Genomic DNA, 15404 nt, shown 5'->3' with positions numbered 1-15404 from the left:
TTTCACACAGGTAGGAAGATGGTTTATTTAATCTTTTCTTGGCTTATAAATGTTTATTCAGGTTGGATTTATTTGTATAATATTTGTAGAAGTATAAATAAGGATTTATTGTCGAATTTAATGAGTTCCCTTCCCCCCTCCCCCCCCCACCACCTCGTTCTGGACGCCTAATTTGTAACCTGCGCCTGATTTTTTAATGTGTAGAACAGGTTTTTTCAGTTCTACAAAAATCTTCACTGACTCCATTCTACTTTAGCTTGGAGTACATTTTCACTGTGGAGATTTTCAAATCATGCGTCAGTGGCCGGACACGCCCCCTTTTGAAGAAAAAATTCTGTTCTAAAGTAGAACTGTTCTACCTGACGAGAACTGCAGAAAAAAAAGTGGAGAATTGCGATTTCTAAAATAGTCCGTTCTCCACCAGTTGCTCCTAAAAATCAGGCGCGAATCATGTGGAAACTTGGGCCCTTTGTGTGAAGAACTTTCTGATACCAGGACTAAATGACTTACTACTAGTTGGAACCTGTGTCCGCTTACAATTCAACTTAAAGTCGTATTTTACATTAATCATGTCCATTTCTTGCACTGTTAGAGACCCCCATTAGGTCACCCGAGATGCTTCCTTTCCTGGTTGAAAAGTCGGAGTTCTTCCAGTATTTCTTCTTAATTCAGACCTTAAGTACTAGTGATCAGTCTTGTGCCCCTTCTTTGCACAACCTCCAGCATTTGCATGTCTCCTTTGCTTCTCAGTCACTGGAACTGGGTACAATATGCAAAGTGCGGTCTGATCAATGCACTATATTGGCTATGCAATTCAATATTCTGTTGGCTTTACTGATTGGTGCTCTGCATTGGTATTACATGTTAACGACCAAGTCTACAGAAACTCCAAGGTTGTGGGTTCAAGCACCACTCCAGTATATGAGCACATAAATCGAAGCTGACACTCCAATGCAGTACTGAATAAGTGCTGCACTGTCGGAGGTGCCACCACTCAGATGAGACATTAAACTGAGGCCTCTTCTGGCCTCATGTAGATTTAAAAGATTTCATGGCATGACTCAAAAAAAGAGATGTATCCTGGCCAATATTTATTCCCTCAACCAACATCACCACTCCCGAGACTTCAGCACAAAAATCTAGGCTGACACACCAGCGCAGTACTGAGTGAGTGCTACACTGTCGGAGATGCCATCTTTCGGATGAGATGTGAAACTGAGGCCCCATCTGCTCTCTCAAGTGGAGGTAAATGATTCCATTGCACTATTTCAAAAGAACAGCAGGGGACTTATCCCCGGTATCCTGTCCAAAATTTATCCCTCAATCAACATCACTTAAATAACAAATTATTTAGTCATTATCACATTGCTCTTTGTGGGGACTTGCTGTGTGCAAATAGGCTGCCGCGTTTACTACATTACAACAGGGACTTCACTTCAAAAGTACTTAATTGGCTGTAAAACATTTCTTGAGGTTGTGAAATGCACTATAAAATGCAATGCTTTCTTAAGAGATACAAATTTGCTGCTGCATTTCACATTACAACAGTAACTACACTTCAAAAGTACATCATTGCAAGGTGTTATATAAATGCAAGTTCTTGCTTTCATCCTCATGTCTTCCCTTGTGAATTCTTGGAGAAAGTAGTCATTCAGAACACTTAACATTTTGTGCTCATCTCCAGTTTTGAGACATCATTTATGGTTCTCAGCTCTGCTCTGACTGTCCTTTTACTGTTGAGGGGATTCCACTGGTCCTTGACGTGATCCGATTTATGAATTTTTCTGTCTTGGGTTAACTTACTGGAAATCTCTTTCTGTTGTTGTTCATACTAGTAAAAATGTTTTCTGTAATACCCGCCCTCCTGTATGGATCTGAGGCATGGACGATGTATAGAAGGCACCTCAAGTCGCTGGAGATATATCACCAACGACGTCTCCGTAAGATCCTGCAAATCCCCTGGGAGGACAGGCGCACCAACATCAGTGTCCTCAGTATTGAAGCACTGACCACACTCGATCAGCTTTGCTGGGCAGGCCACATCGTTCACATGCCAGATACGAGACTCCTGAAGCAAATGCTTTATGCGGAGCTCCTTCATAGTAAACGAGCCAAAGGTGGGCAGCGGAAACGTTATAAGGACACCCTCAAAGCCTCCCTGGTAAGGTGCGACATCACCACTGACACCTAGGAGACCCTGGCCGAAGAGAACGTGCATCCGGGAGGGCGTTGAGCTCTTCGAGTCTCAACGCAAAGAGCATGAAGAGGTCAAGCGCAGGCAGCGGAAGGAGCGTGCGGCAAACCAGCCCCACCCACCCCTTCCCTCGACGAATGTCTGTCCCACCTGTAACAGGGTCTGTGGTTCTCGTATAGGACTGTTCAGCCATCAAAGAACTCACTTTGGGAGTGGAAGCAAGTCTTCCTCGATTCCGAGGGACTGCCAATGATGATGATATCTGTTCACTTTAAATAAATGACACTTTTGTAAGTTCAGACAAGCGTCGACTGGAAATCAGAATCCACCCTGTTCGATATTTTAAACTTTTTACGCTAAACTCTTTTAAAAGTTTCTCTATCATATGTTTCTCTTTTAGAATACATATATTTGGTATGGTGTGGCAGTTTTTAAACTAAGTTACAATGGAAGCTGCCCTTGCTCAGCTGAGAATGGGATCAGTCTTACCTGATAATAAATCTATGAACTGCATCAGCCGCATAGTATTTCTTGAGTATTGCAGAAACTGGGCCATTAAAACATGGAATGTGGGCATCTCCCACTATTGTGTTTTTGTTCTGATTTGATTGACAATTCTGCATCCAAAGTAATTGCATGCTGCCTGACCGAGGGATAAAAACAGCAAGCTTTCACGATACCTTTAGCTCACTCAGCTAATCCTATTGCCAGGTTAGTATGGAAGACAGTATTCTGCAAGTATAAAGGTGTGCACTTACATAAAAAGCCGATATAAAAGTGATTCATTTTGGTAGGAAGACCAAAGAGAGGCAATAAAAACTGGACAATCTTAAAGAGGGTGCAGGAACAGAGAGTGTATGTATCTTTGAAAGTGACAGAACAAGTTGAGAAGGTTGGTAAAAAGACATATGGGATCCTTGGCTTTATAAATAAAGACATGAGTACAAAAGCAAGGAAGATATGCGAAACCTTTATAAAACACTGTTTAGGCTAAGCTGGAGTATTGTGGCCAATTCTGGGCACCACACTTTAGGATGTTAAGTTCTTGGAGAGGGTGCAGGGGAGATTTGCTAGAATGGTACCAGGGATGCAGAACTTCAGTTATGTGGAGAGATCAAAGCAGCTGGGATTGTTCTCCTGAAAGAGCAGAAAAGGTTAAGGGGAGATTTAATGGAAGTGTTCAAAATCATGAAGGGTTTTGATAAGAAACTATTTCCAGTGGCAGAAGGGTTGGTAAACAGATGACACAGATTTAAGATAATTTGCGAAAGAAGCAGAGGCGACATCAGGAAAAATAAAATTTACGCAGCGAGTTATTATGATCTGGAATGCACTTCCTGAAACAGTGGTGGAAGCAGATTCAACAGTAATAAAAGAGAATTGGATAAATACTTAAAAAGGAGGAAAAATTGCACATCTATGGGAAAAGAGCAGGGGAGTGGGGCCAATTGGATAGCTCTTTCAAAATGCCAGCACATGAATGATGGGCCAAAAGGCCTCCTTCTATGCTGCATCATTGAGTCGTGAAAAAAACAATGTCCCAATAGAAATTATATACAGTAATATTGTTCCAACTTACAGATTTAACTTATGTATGTGTTTCCTACAATAAACAATTCTCAATTTAGTCTGATATATATATTGTTTATCAGCATGGTGTCCGTCTGCTTACCAGAGATCAAAACTATACAATGGGCAATTATATCCAGTAAACTCAAAAGTAACAAGGTAGATTGTTCCCTGCAGCATGCCACATCCTACTTAAGACTGGTAAGATTACGTTTTTGGATGATAAAATATTTTGACCTTAGGGTAGTTTCCTTTTGCAGAAAACGAAGGAGTTTGGGGACACGGCCTGAACTGTAAATCTTCGACATCAATAATTGCAGGAAAATAGCCGCACAGACAGGAAAACCACTGACGAAATAAAACTCCATCTCCTGCACCTAAACATACTGTAAATTGCAGTTTAAGATACAAGAAATCACAGCTTATTGAAATTCCTGAAAACTTAATTTCGTAATGCTTCTTGGTGCTACCAATGAAGTGAGCTTCTTGCTGCCACCGCGCAGGAGGCGGCCATTCGGCCCATTGTGCCTGTGCAAGAGCTATCCAATTAGTCGCACTCTTAAAATAACACGTCAACATTTAAAATTAAATAAAACAAACGTCAAAGACAAAGATGCAAGTGATCCATTACTGCCACAACACGGGGTCTGGACAGGCGATGGAAGCGCGGAGGTGACAGACTGCCAGCCCAGCGCGGTGGGTGGACCGACGCTGTTGGGGTGAGTACCCCCGAGACCCTGGGGCCGGTGCACCCGGGCCCCGCCGGGGGGTGGTGGGGGGGCCTGACTTACCCCTCACATTCCAGCGGACACGGGAACCGGCTTCACCTCTCGCCCCTGCCTGGCCTGTTCCCCCGCCCCCGGAGCAGCGAGCTGCCCGGCTCCCGCCGCGCCCGGTCTGAAGTTAAACGGGAGGGAAGCCCCGCACACAGTGCGACTGATAACCGGCCGTCACAACAACGGAGCGGCGCGGCCGCGGCCTCTGTTTACCTCCGCAAAACATAGCCACCCTCCCCCCGGAACGCACATTCGCCACCTTCTCCTCCAACCGACCAGTTGAAGTAAAAACGGGCGCAAATAAACAAACTAAAATAAATCCAGCTCACTGCTGCCCATTGTTCTTTTTTTGTTAAACAGTAACGGAAAGCTGGAAATGATTCCACCTGGCCGAATGTGCGGCTATTAATCACAGTGTCGTTCTGGTAGCATCTCTTGCCTACAATTACCAGCACGTACAGGGCCTAGCAATGACTACATTTCCCAGGAGACAAAGGGCGGCAGTGACTCAGGAACCCACAGCATGCCTGGCTGTGACAAGCTGTATAGCAGCTCCCAGAATGGAGTTACTGAGGGTCAAACAGAGATACCATCGTTTTGTTTCGGAAATTTAAATTGTGGTTCTTCGATTCGATTACAGGGCAATTTCTAAATGACTTGGAAGAATTGATTTCATTCTTATGCCCTTATCATGGGTTGGTGAGAATGGCTAGATTAGGTGATTGATGCCAAAAACACCTTCTCTCTTTTTCTTGACCAATTTTCCCTTCTTTCGTGATTCAGGTCAGGATAAAGTTCCACAAATAAAAACAGAAAATGCTAGAATGGCGTTTTCAGATTTCCAGTATCCCTAGTATTTTGCTTTGGTCACAGTTCCACACGTTTTGACAACCTCTGGTACCTTGCTCAACTGGCCATTCTTCATGTCTAGATCATGAGGGTCAGCAGGCTATTTGGTCTTCAGCTGAACTCATGACTGCCTGTACCCAATTTCCATATAGAAACATAGAAACATAGAAAATAGGTGCAGGAGCAGGCCTTTCAGCCCTTCTAGCCTGCAACGCCATTCAATGAGTTCATGGCTGAACATGAAACTTCAGTACCCCCTTCCTGCTTTCTCGCCATACCCCTTGATTCCCCCGAGTAGTAAGGACTTCATCTAACTCCCTTTTGAATATATTTAGTGAATTGGCCTCAACTACTTTCTGTGGTAGAGAATTCCACAGGTTCACTACTCTGGGTGAAGAAGTTTCTCCTCATCTCGGTCCTATATGGCTTACCCCTTATCCTCAGACTGTGACCCCTGTTTCTGGACTTCCCCAACATTGGGAACATTCTTCCTGCATCTAACCTGTCTAAACCCGTCAGAATTTTAAACGTTTCTATGAGGTCCCCTCTCATTCTTCTGAACTCCAGTGAATACAAGCCCAGTTGATCCAGTCTTTCTTGATAGGTCAGTCCCACCATCCTGGGAATCAGTCTGGTGAATCTTCGCTGCACTCCCTCAATAGCAAGAATGTCCTTCCTCAAGTTAGGAGATCAAAACTGTACACAATACTCCAGGTGTGGCCTCACCAAGGCCCTGTACAACTGTAGCAACACCTCCCTGCCCCTGTACTCAAATTCCCTCGCTATGAAGGCCAACATGCCATTTGCTTTCTTGACCGCCTGCTGTACCTGCATGCCAACCTTCAATGACTGATGTACCATCACACCCAGGTCTCGTTGCACCTTCCCTTTTCCTAATCTGTCACCATTCAGATAATAGTCTGTCTCTCTGTTTTTACCACCAAAGTGGATAACCTCACATTTATCCACATTATACTTCATCTGTCATGAATTTGCCCACTCACCTAACCTATCCAAGTCACTCTGCAGCCTAATAGCATCCTCCTCGCAGCTCACACTGCCACCCAACTTAGTGTCATCCGCAAATTTGGAGATACTACATTTAATCCCCTCGTCTAAATCATTAATGTACAATGTAAACAGCTGGGGCCCCAGCACAGATCCTTGTGGTACCCCACTAGTCACTGCCTGCCATTCTGAAAAGTACCCATTTACTCATACTCTTTGCTTCCTGTCTGACAACCAGTTCTCAATCCACGTCAGCACACTACCCCCAATCCCATGTGCTTTAACTTTGCACATTAATCTCTTGTGTGGGACCTTGTCGAAAGCCTTCCGAAAGACCAAATATACCACATCAACTGGTTCTCCTTTGTCCACTTTACTGGAAACATCCTCAAAAAATTCCAGAAGATTTGTCAAGCATGATTTCCCTTTCACAAATCCATGCTGACTTGGGCCTATAATGTCACCATTTTCCAAATGCGCTGCTATGACATCCTTAATAATTGATTCCATCATTTTACCTACTACTGAGGTCAGGCTGACCGGTCTATAATTCCCTGTTTTCTCTCTCCCTCCTTTTTTAAAAAGTGGGGTTACATTGGCTACCCTCCACTCGATAGGAACGGATCCAGAGTCAATGGAATGTTGGAAAATGACTGTCAATGCATCCGCTATTTCCAAGGCCACCTCCTTAAGTACTCTGGGATGCAGTCCATCAGGCCCTGGGGATTTATCGGCCCTCAATCCCATCAATTTCCCCAACACAATTTCCCGACTAATAAAGATTTCCCTCAGTTCTTCCTCCTTACTAGACCCTCTGACCCCTTTTATATCTGGAAGGTTGTTTGTGTCCTCCTTAGTGAATACCGAACCAAAGTACTTGTTCAATTGGTCTGCCATTTCTTTGTTCCCCGTTATGACTTCCCCTGATTCTGACTGCAGGGGACCTACGTTTGTCTTTACTAACCTTTTTCTCTTTGCATACCTATAGAAACTTTTGCAATCCGCCTTAATGTTCTCTGCAAGCTTCTTCTCGTACTCCATTTTCCCTGCCCTAATCAAACCCTTTGTCCTCCTCTGCTGAGTTCTAAATTTCTCCCAGTCCCCAGGTTCGCTGCTATTTTTGGCCAATTTGTATGCCACTTCCTTGGCTTTAATACTATCCCTGATTTCCCGAGATAGCCACGGTTGAGCCATCTTCCCTTTTTTATTTTTACGCCAGACAGGAATGTACAATTGTTGTAATTCATCCATGCGGTCTCTAAATGTCTGCCATTGCCCATCCACAGTCAACCCCTTAAGTATCATTCGCCAATCTATCCCAGCCAATTCACGCCTCATACCTTCAAAGTTATCCTTCTTTAAGTTCTGGACCATGGTCTCTGAATTAATTGTTTCATTCTCCATCCTAATGCAGAATTCCACCATATTATGGTCACTCTTCCCCAAGAGGCCTCGCACAATGTGATTGCTAATTAATCCTCTCTCATTACACAACACCCAGTCGAAGATGGCCTCCCCCCTAGTTGGTTCCTCGACATATTGGTCTAGAAAACCATCCCTTATGCACTCCAGGAAATCCTCCTCACCGTATTGCTTCCAGTTTGGTTAGCCCAATCTATGTGCATATTAAAGTCACCCATTATAACTGCTGCACCTTTATTGCATGCACCCCTAATTTCCTGTTTGATGCCCTCCCCAACATCACTACTACTGTTTGGAAGTCTGTACACAACTCCCACTAACGTTTTTGCCCTTTGGTGTTCTGCAGCTCTACCCATATAGATTCCACATCATCCAAGCTAATGTCTTTCCTAACTATTGCATTAATCTCCTCTTTAACCAGCAATACTACCCCACCTCCTTTTCCTTTTATTCTATCCTTCCTGAATGTTGAATACCCCTGGATGTTGAGTTCCCAGCCCTGATCATCCTGGAGCCACGTCTCCGTAATCCCAATCACATCATATTTGTTAACATCTATTTGCACAGTTAATTCATCCACCTTATTGCGGATACTCCTTGCATTAAGACACAAAGCCTTCAGGCTTGTTTTTTTAACACCCTTTGTCCTTTTAGAATTTTGCTGTACAGTGGCCCTTTTTGTTCTTTGCCTTGGGTTTCTCTGCCCTCCACTTTTCCTCATCTCCTTTCTGTCTTTTGCTTTTGCCTCCTTTTTGTCTCCCTCTGTCTCCCTGCATTGGTTCCCATCCCCCTGCCATATTAGTTTAACTCCTCCCCAACAGCACTAGCAAACACTCCCCCTAGGACATTGGTTCCGGTCCTGCCCAGGTGCAGACCGTCCGGTTTGTACTGGTCCCACCTCCCCCAGAACCGGTTCCAATGCCCCAGAAACTTGAATCCCTCCCTGCTGCACCACTGCTCAAGCCACGTATTCATCTGCGCTATCCTGCGATTCCTACTCTGACTAGCACGTGGCACTGGTAGCAATCCCGAGATTACTACTTTTGAGGTCCTACTTTTTAATTTAGCTCCTAGCTCCTTAAATTCATTTTGTAGGACCTCATCCCTTTTTTTATCTATGTCGTTGGTACCAATGTGCACCACGACAACTGGCTGTTCTCCCTCCCATTTCAGAATGTCCTGCACCCGCTCCGAGACATCCTTGACCCTTGCACCAGGGAGGCAACATACCATCCTGGAGTCTCGGTTGCAGCCGCAGAAACGCCTATCTATTCCCCTCACCATTGAATCCCCTATCACTATCGCGCTCCCACTCTTTTTCCTGCCCTCCTGTGCAGCAGAGCCAGCCACGGTGCCATGAACTTGGCTGCTGCTGCCCTCCCCTGATGAGTCATCCCCCCCAACAGTACTCAAAGTGGTGTATCTGTTTTGCAGGGGGATGACCACAGGGGACCCCTGCACTACCTTCCTTGCACTACGCTTCCTGCTGGTCTTCCATTCGCTATCTGGCTGAGGACCCTTCTCCTGCGGTAAGACCAACTCACTACACGTGATACTCACGTCATTCTCAGCATCGTGGATGCTCTAGAGTGAATCCACCCTCAGCTCCAATTCCGCAACGCGGACCGTCAGGAGCTTGAGGCGGATACACTTCCCGCACACGTAGTCATCAGGGACACCGAAAGTGTCCCTGAGTTCCCACATGGTACAGGATGTAGTTTCCAGCAGCATTTAATGGATTGTGATCAGATTTGAAAACTCTGGCTGTTTCAAAAGATGGACAACATAAACTCTTACTAAACCAAGATATGAGCTTTGAACTGACATGCCATTACTTGAAATAAAACTGGTAAATTAACATTATATGGTATAATACACTGAAACATACACTTAGATGTCAGCCTTGGCCCAGTGGTAGTGCTCTGGCCTCTGACTCAGAAGGCTGTGGGTTCAAACCCTGCTCCAGAAACTTGAGTAATGCAATACTTCTGTGTAGAATTGTGGGAGTGCTGTATTGTCAGAGGTTCTGTCTTTCAGATGTAACATTAAAACGAGGCCCCATCTGCTCTCTCAGATGAATGTAAAAGATTCCATGGCATTATTCAAAGAGAACATAGATCTGGTATTCTTGCCAACATTTATCCCTCGACCAACATTACTGAAACAGATTATGTGATCATATATTTAATTGCTGTTTGTGGGACCTTGATGTGTGCAAATTGTCTACCTCAATTACAACAGTGACTACTGTTCAAAAAGTACCTCATTTTCTGTGATGCATTGGGATGTCCTGAGGATGTGAAAGGTGTCATATCAAAGTGTTCATTTTCCATCCAACTAAGATTGTCGTGCTCCTCAACTAAAATCAGGTAATTCAATACATGTTAAGGTTTGAACTTTTGGCCTTGATCTTTGCAGCTCCATAACACACCTACTGCATAGCCAGCAGGAGAATCAGATAAAAACTTAAAGGTGTTTTATTCCAAACTTTGCCTGCATGAAAAAGACTTACATTTATATAGTGCCTGTCACGACCACCGGATATCTCAAAGTACTTTACAGCCAATGAAGTACTTTTGAAGTATAGTCACTATTGTAATGCGGGAAGCGTGGCAGCCAATTTGCGCACAACAAGCTCCCACAAACAGCAATGTGATAATGATCAGATAATCTGTTTCAGTGATGTTAAGGGATAAATATCGGCCTACTCGGAACTCGTCCACAGCAAACGAGCCAAAGGTGGGCAGCAGAAACGTTACAAGGACACCCTCAAAGCGCTCGCGGCCTTCCGCGAGAGGTGGGCACCGGAGGGACTGGAGTGCATCATCACGCCCGGCAACCAAATTTTAATTTGATTTTACGTTTTAAAGTTAATTTGTTTTAATTGCCGGTGATTTTAGTGTCCCCTTCCCTTTTATAGGGGGCACTGGGGAAAAATTGTGATTTTAGTGCCCAAAAAAAAAACCAAAAAAAGAAAAACACAAAAAAAAAACAAAAAAAAAGGGGGGAAAAAAGGGAGGACACCCTCAAAAGCCTCCCTGATAAAGTGCGACATCCCCACTGACACCTGGAAGTCCCTGGCCAAAGGCCGCACTAAGTGGAAAAAGTGCATCCAGGAGGGCACTGAGCTCCTCGAGTCTCGTTGCTGAGAGCATGCAAAAATCAAGTGCAGGCAACGGAAGGAGCGTGCAGCAAATCAGACTCCCCACCCACCCTTTCCTTCAACCACTGTCTGTCCCACCTGTGACAGAGATTGTGGTTCTCGTATTGGACTGTACAGCCACCTTAGAACTCATGCTAAGAGTGGAAGCAAGTCTTCCTCGATTCCGAGGGACTGCCTATAATGATGAAATATCGGCCAGAACACCGGTGAGAACTCCCCTGCTCTTCTTCAAAATAGTGCCATGGGGTCTTTTGCATCAACCGGGGAGAGCAAACGGGACCTTGATTTAACATCTCGTCCAAAAGACAGCACCTCTGACAGTGTAGCATTCCCTTAGCACTGCGCTGGAGTGTCAACCTAGATTTATGTGCTCAGGTCCTTGGAGTGGAACTTGAACCCACAACTTTCTGACTCAGGTGAGTGTGCTATCCATTGAACCAGAGCTGACACTACTGATGAGATTGCGAGTACAGGCTAACATAGTACACTTTCCATTATCTTCAACTGGAGGATTCACAAGAGTGAAGCTTGGGGCTGCCTAGTTCCACATTTGATTGCAGAAACCAGGCAAAGTATTATTGGAAGAATTGTTATGCCTGTGCATGCAACATGCTCCATTCACAGGCAGGTTAGATTCCTGACGTCTGCTTTACTCTCTTTCACCTTTATCCTCACAAATGCATTCCATTTTGCAGCTTTATGTCAGTGCACAGCTATAAAGGTTGAGTTCGTTTACAATATGTCGACATGATAGTGACTGACGTGCATGGCCAACGTTTTAAAAAAAAAATACAAGTTTATGTGAAATGTGGAGTTCTGTGGAAAAAATATCCTGGTACCCAGTTCCATCAACAGACAGTGATTTGCCGCTGCCAGTTGCTCGGGCCTGCTGTCTGACTCTGGCAGGATGAGAGCAGCCTGACGTTGCGTGCTCGACTGCTTTGGCCTGACCACCTGATGTGATCCAATGCTCTGTGCCGGTTACTCTGGTCTGGAGAGCCACTGATGTCTGGAACACAAGAAATCATGGAATGTGTGAAGGGTGTTTAGGCCACACCAAGCTTGTTCCTTTGACAGACAATTATATTCTGCTCAGTTATGGATACTAACCAGCCTGTTTAATCTCCAGAAGTTCTTACCTGTCTCTCCCTCAAAGGTAAATGAAGCAAAACTCCAGAACCTTGTAACTGGTATTCTATGTCTTAGACAAGTTGTCATGGTATCTCTCAGGGACTTTGCTGTTTTACACAACATTTAGTTCGCTCCACGAATGAAATTTCCCCCTTGGTTATTTAATGAATGGGAAGTGCCGTCATTATTCATTGTGTCACTGGGGTAGAAGTTTAATGATGTTTCAGCGGGGGGGGAAGTCTTACACAAAATGTCTGCCCAGGATGTGTTTAACCAGCAATTTTACAAATCCAAAAATGAACAGCAGTGAGTGGGGCTGGGAAAGGGGAAACTTGCTCTTTTATAACCTGTTCATGTGGTGTTGCAGGGTGGGGTGGGGTGGGGTGGGGTGAAGACAGACAAATTTACTATGATGTACTTCTCATTTAATAGGCCTTTAAATGACATTGCCCACTTTTTTTTAAGGAGCGAAACCTCGATAAAAGGCCATATTTTAAAATTGTTGAACAATAAGACAAAATGAAGGAATTAAAAAACTTGCATTTCTGTAGTGCATTTGCACAAATCCTCATGATATCAATATGCTTCATAACCAATCTGTTTCTTTTGAAGTGCAGTTACTGTTATGTCGGCAAACAACACTGTCAAGCTTGGGATTTAAAAGCCTGAAGATTGTAGGACAACAATATTGAGGGAGGTAAGGAGTGCCACTTTTGAGATGGGAATAATGACCCAGAATTTCCTGAAACAGCAAAACCGGCATTTTAAACAGAAATGTATTTTGAAAATTCCTCAATCTGCTGAAATTTCCTGAGAATCTCATTAGCATATGTAAGAACGTAAAAACCAGCGTAAAAGAAGTGGAAATTAGTGTGAAAGTGCCAAACTTGTGCCATATTCATTAAGTTCCTCCATGCATGAAAATTAAAGTCTATTGCTATTAAACAATCATTTATAGACGTTGGGCTTGCATTTAAAAAAAAATGCAATTGTGCAAAATTTCTGTTTTTAATACATAACATTCTGATGCCATAAAGATGCATTAAAAGATGAAGAAAATACATTGTTGGTCGTAGTGAGGAGAACTTAAAAAGAAAAATCACGTTAAATTGGACTTGTTGTGCCAAAAAGTTTAGGTGTAAATCTTGAGCCTGCTCCGAACTGGCTTAAATTCAGGATATTCTCATGAGATACAATTTTGCATGGGGGCAGGCTGTGTTGATGAGAGAGAGAGTATTTTGATGGAGGTTTTGTGGAATTGGTGTAAAAGATCGATTGAAATTTGAACGTAGCTTACGAATTAGTATTGCCCACTTATGCCTGAATGTCCTTAATGTTTTGTACGCTTTACTTGTGTTGTTTTGTCGCAAGTTTTCAAGAAATTCAGGGCCAATAGTTAACTTCAGCACAGGTTGCAAGAAGGAGGAGCATGCACGATTTGTATATGTGAAATTGGGAGGATGAGAGAGGAAAATCTGGAGCAATTACTGTAATATGATGAATTGGAACAAATCAGGTTGAGAGAGAAATATGAAGAGGTTGGAGAATAGAAATGAGAGAATAGTCTATTGGATGATGAGATTTTCTTTGGAATCTTCAAGAATGCTAGAAAAGTGTGAGGGAGATTCTGAAGATATAGCAGTTGTATTTAATTTTTTCACAGCTATGGGCTTTACAGAGTTAAGATTTGGACACAAAAAAGAAAACTAGATTTGTTGGCAGTAACTAGCAATGTAAGGAGTGTGGGAGTTGTATTTGAAAGAAAAAAAAAAGAAAACAATTGCAATTGTATAGCACTTTATGATGTTCCAATGCATTTCCCACTCATCAAAAAAGTGGAAGCCCATGGGATCCAAGGGAGAGTGGCAGGTTGGATCCAAGATTGGCTCGGTGGCAGAAAGCAAAGGGTAACGGTTGAGGGGAGCTTTTGTGACTGGAAGGCTGTTTCCAGTGGTGTTCCACAGGGCTCAGTACTCAGTCCCTTACTTTTTATAGTATATATTCATGATTTAGACTTAAATGTAGGGGGCATGATGGAGAAAAGGATAATTAAGGGGCTATAGGGAGGGAGGAACTTAAAACTATTACTAAAGAAAAAGTACTCGGTAAAATAATGGGACTAATGGTTGACCAGTCCTCTGGACCCGATGGCTTGCATCCTAGGGTCTTAAAAGCAGAGATAGTGGATGCATTGGTTGTAATCTACCAAAATTCCCTGAATTCTAGAGAGATCCCAGCAGATTGAAAAGCCGCATATGTAACACCCCTATTTAAAAAAAGGAGGCAGACAAAAAGCAGGAAACTATTGATGAGTTAGCCTAACATTTGTTGTTGGGAAAATGCTGGAGTCCATTATTAAGGAAGAAATAGCAGGACATGAATGGTGATCTTATTGAAATGTATAAGATTCTGAGGGGGCTCGACAACGTAGATGCAGAGAGGATGTTTCCCCTCGTGGGGAAATCTAGAACAAGGGACATAGTTTCAGAATAAAGGGTCGCCCATTTAGAACTAAGATGAGAAGGAATTTTTTCTCGGGGTTGTAAATCTGTGGAATTCTCTGTCCCAGAGAGCTGTGGAGGTTGGGTCATTGAATATATTTAAGGTGGAGATAGACAGATTTTTGAACGATAAGGGAGTGACGGGTTATGGGGAGCGGGCAGGGAAGTGGAGCTGAGCCCAAAATCAGATCAGCCATGATCTTATTAAATGGCGGAGCAGGTTCGAGGGGCCAAATGGCCTACTACTCCTCCTATTTGTTATAGTCTTATGATACAGGGGTTGGGCGGGTGGTTGAAGGTGAGGGGGAAGGCTCTGGGTTGTGGGAAGATATCGATGGACTGATCAGTTTGGCAGAGGGGTGGCAAATGGAATTAAATCTGGAAAAGTGTGAGGTAATGCATTTCGGGAGGTGCAATAAGGCAAGGGAATACACAATAAATGGGAGGATGCTGAGAGGTATGGAGGAACAGAGGGACTTTGGAGTGTATGTCCACAGATCCTTAAAGGTGGCAGGACAGGTCGATGAGGTAGTTAAAAAGGCATACGAAATTATTTCCTTTATTAGCCGAGTCATAGAATACAAGAGCATGGAAGTTATGCGAGAACTATATACAACATTGGTTGGGCTGTGGCTTGAGTACTTCGTGCAGTTCTGGTCGCACGTTACAGGAAGAATGTGATTGCAGTAGAAAGGGTACAGAGGAGATTTACGAGGATGTTACCAGGACTAGAAAACTTTATAGCTGTGAGGAGGGATTGGATAGGTTGGAGTTGTTTTCTTTGGAACGGA

General features: G+C 43.7%; 2 protein-coding genes across 11 annotated transcripts in view; one reads left to right on the top strand and one right to left on the bottom strand.

Annotated features, from left to right (window-relative positions):
* Nucleotides 1-4772, bottom strand: part of atg13 (ATG13 autophagy related 13 homolog (S. cerevisiae)) — a 95770-nt gene extending 90998 nt beyond the window's left edge. For all 5 annotated transcript variants that reach the window (XM_070899380.1, XM_070899383.1, XM_070899381.1 and 2 more), the window contains exon 1: nt 4555-4772. The gene's annotated coding sequence lies outside the window, so the exon portion shown is untranslated. The remainder of the gene's footprint in view (nt 1-4554) is intronic.
* Nucleotides 4773-9326: 4554 nt separating this feature from the next.
* Nucleotides 9327-15404, top strand: part of LOC139279984 (activating molecule in BECN1-regulated autophagy protein 1-like) — a 505692-nt gene continuing 499614 nt past the window's right edge. For 4 of the 6 annotated variants that reach the window (XM_070899377.1, XM_070899378.1, XM_070899371.1 and 1 more), the window contains exons 1-2: nt 11967-12137; nt 12725-12809. The gene's annotated coding sequence lies outside the window, so the exon portion shown is untranslated. Of the gene's footprint in view, nt 9348-11966; nt 12138-12724; nt 12810-15404 lie in introns of those variants that run through there. The other 2 variants (XM_070899374.1, XM_070899373.1) reach the window with 2 other exon arrangements.

Source organism: Pristiophorus japonicus, chromosome 14, assembly GCF_044704955.1.
Source record: "Pristiophorus japonicus isolate sPriJap1 chromosome 14, sPriJap1.hap1, whole genome shotgun sequence".
NCBI lineage: Eukaryota > Metazoa > Chordata > Chondrichthyes > Pristiophoridae > Pristiophorus > Pristiophorus japonicus.
The sequence above is the reverse complement of the archived record's forward strand: the minus strand, read 5'-3'. Positions and strand labels throughout refer to the sequence as shown.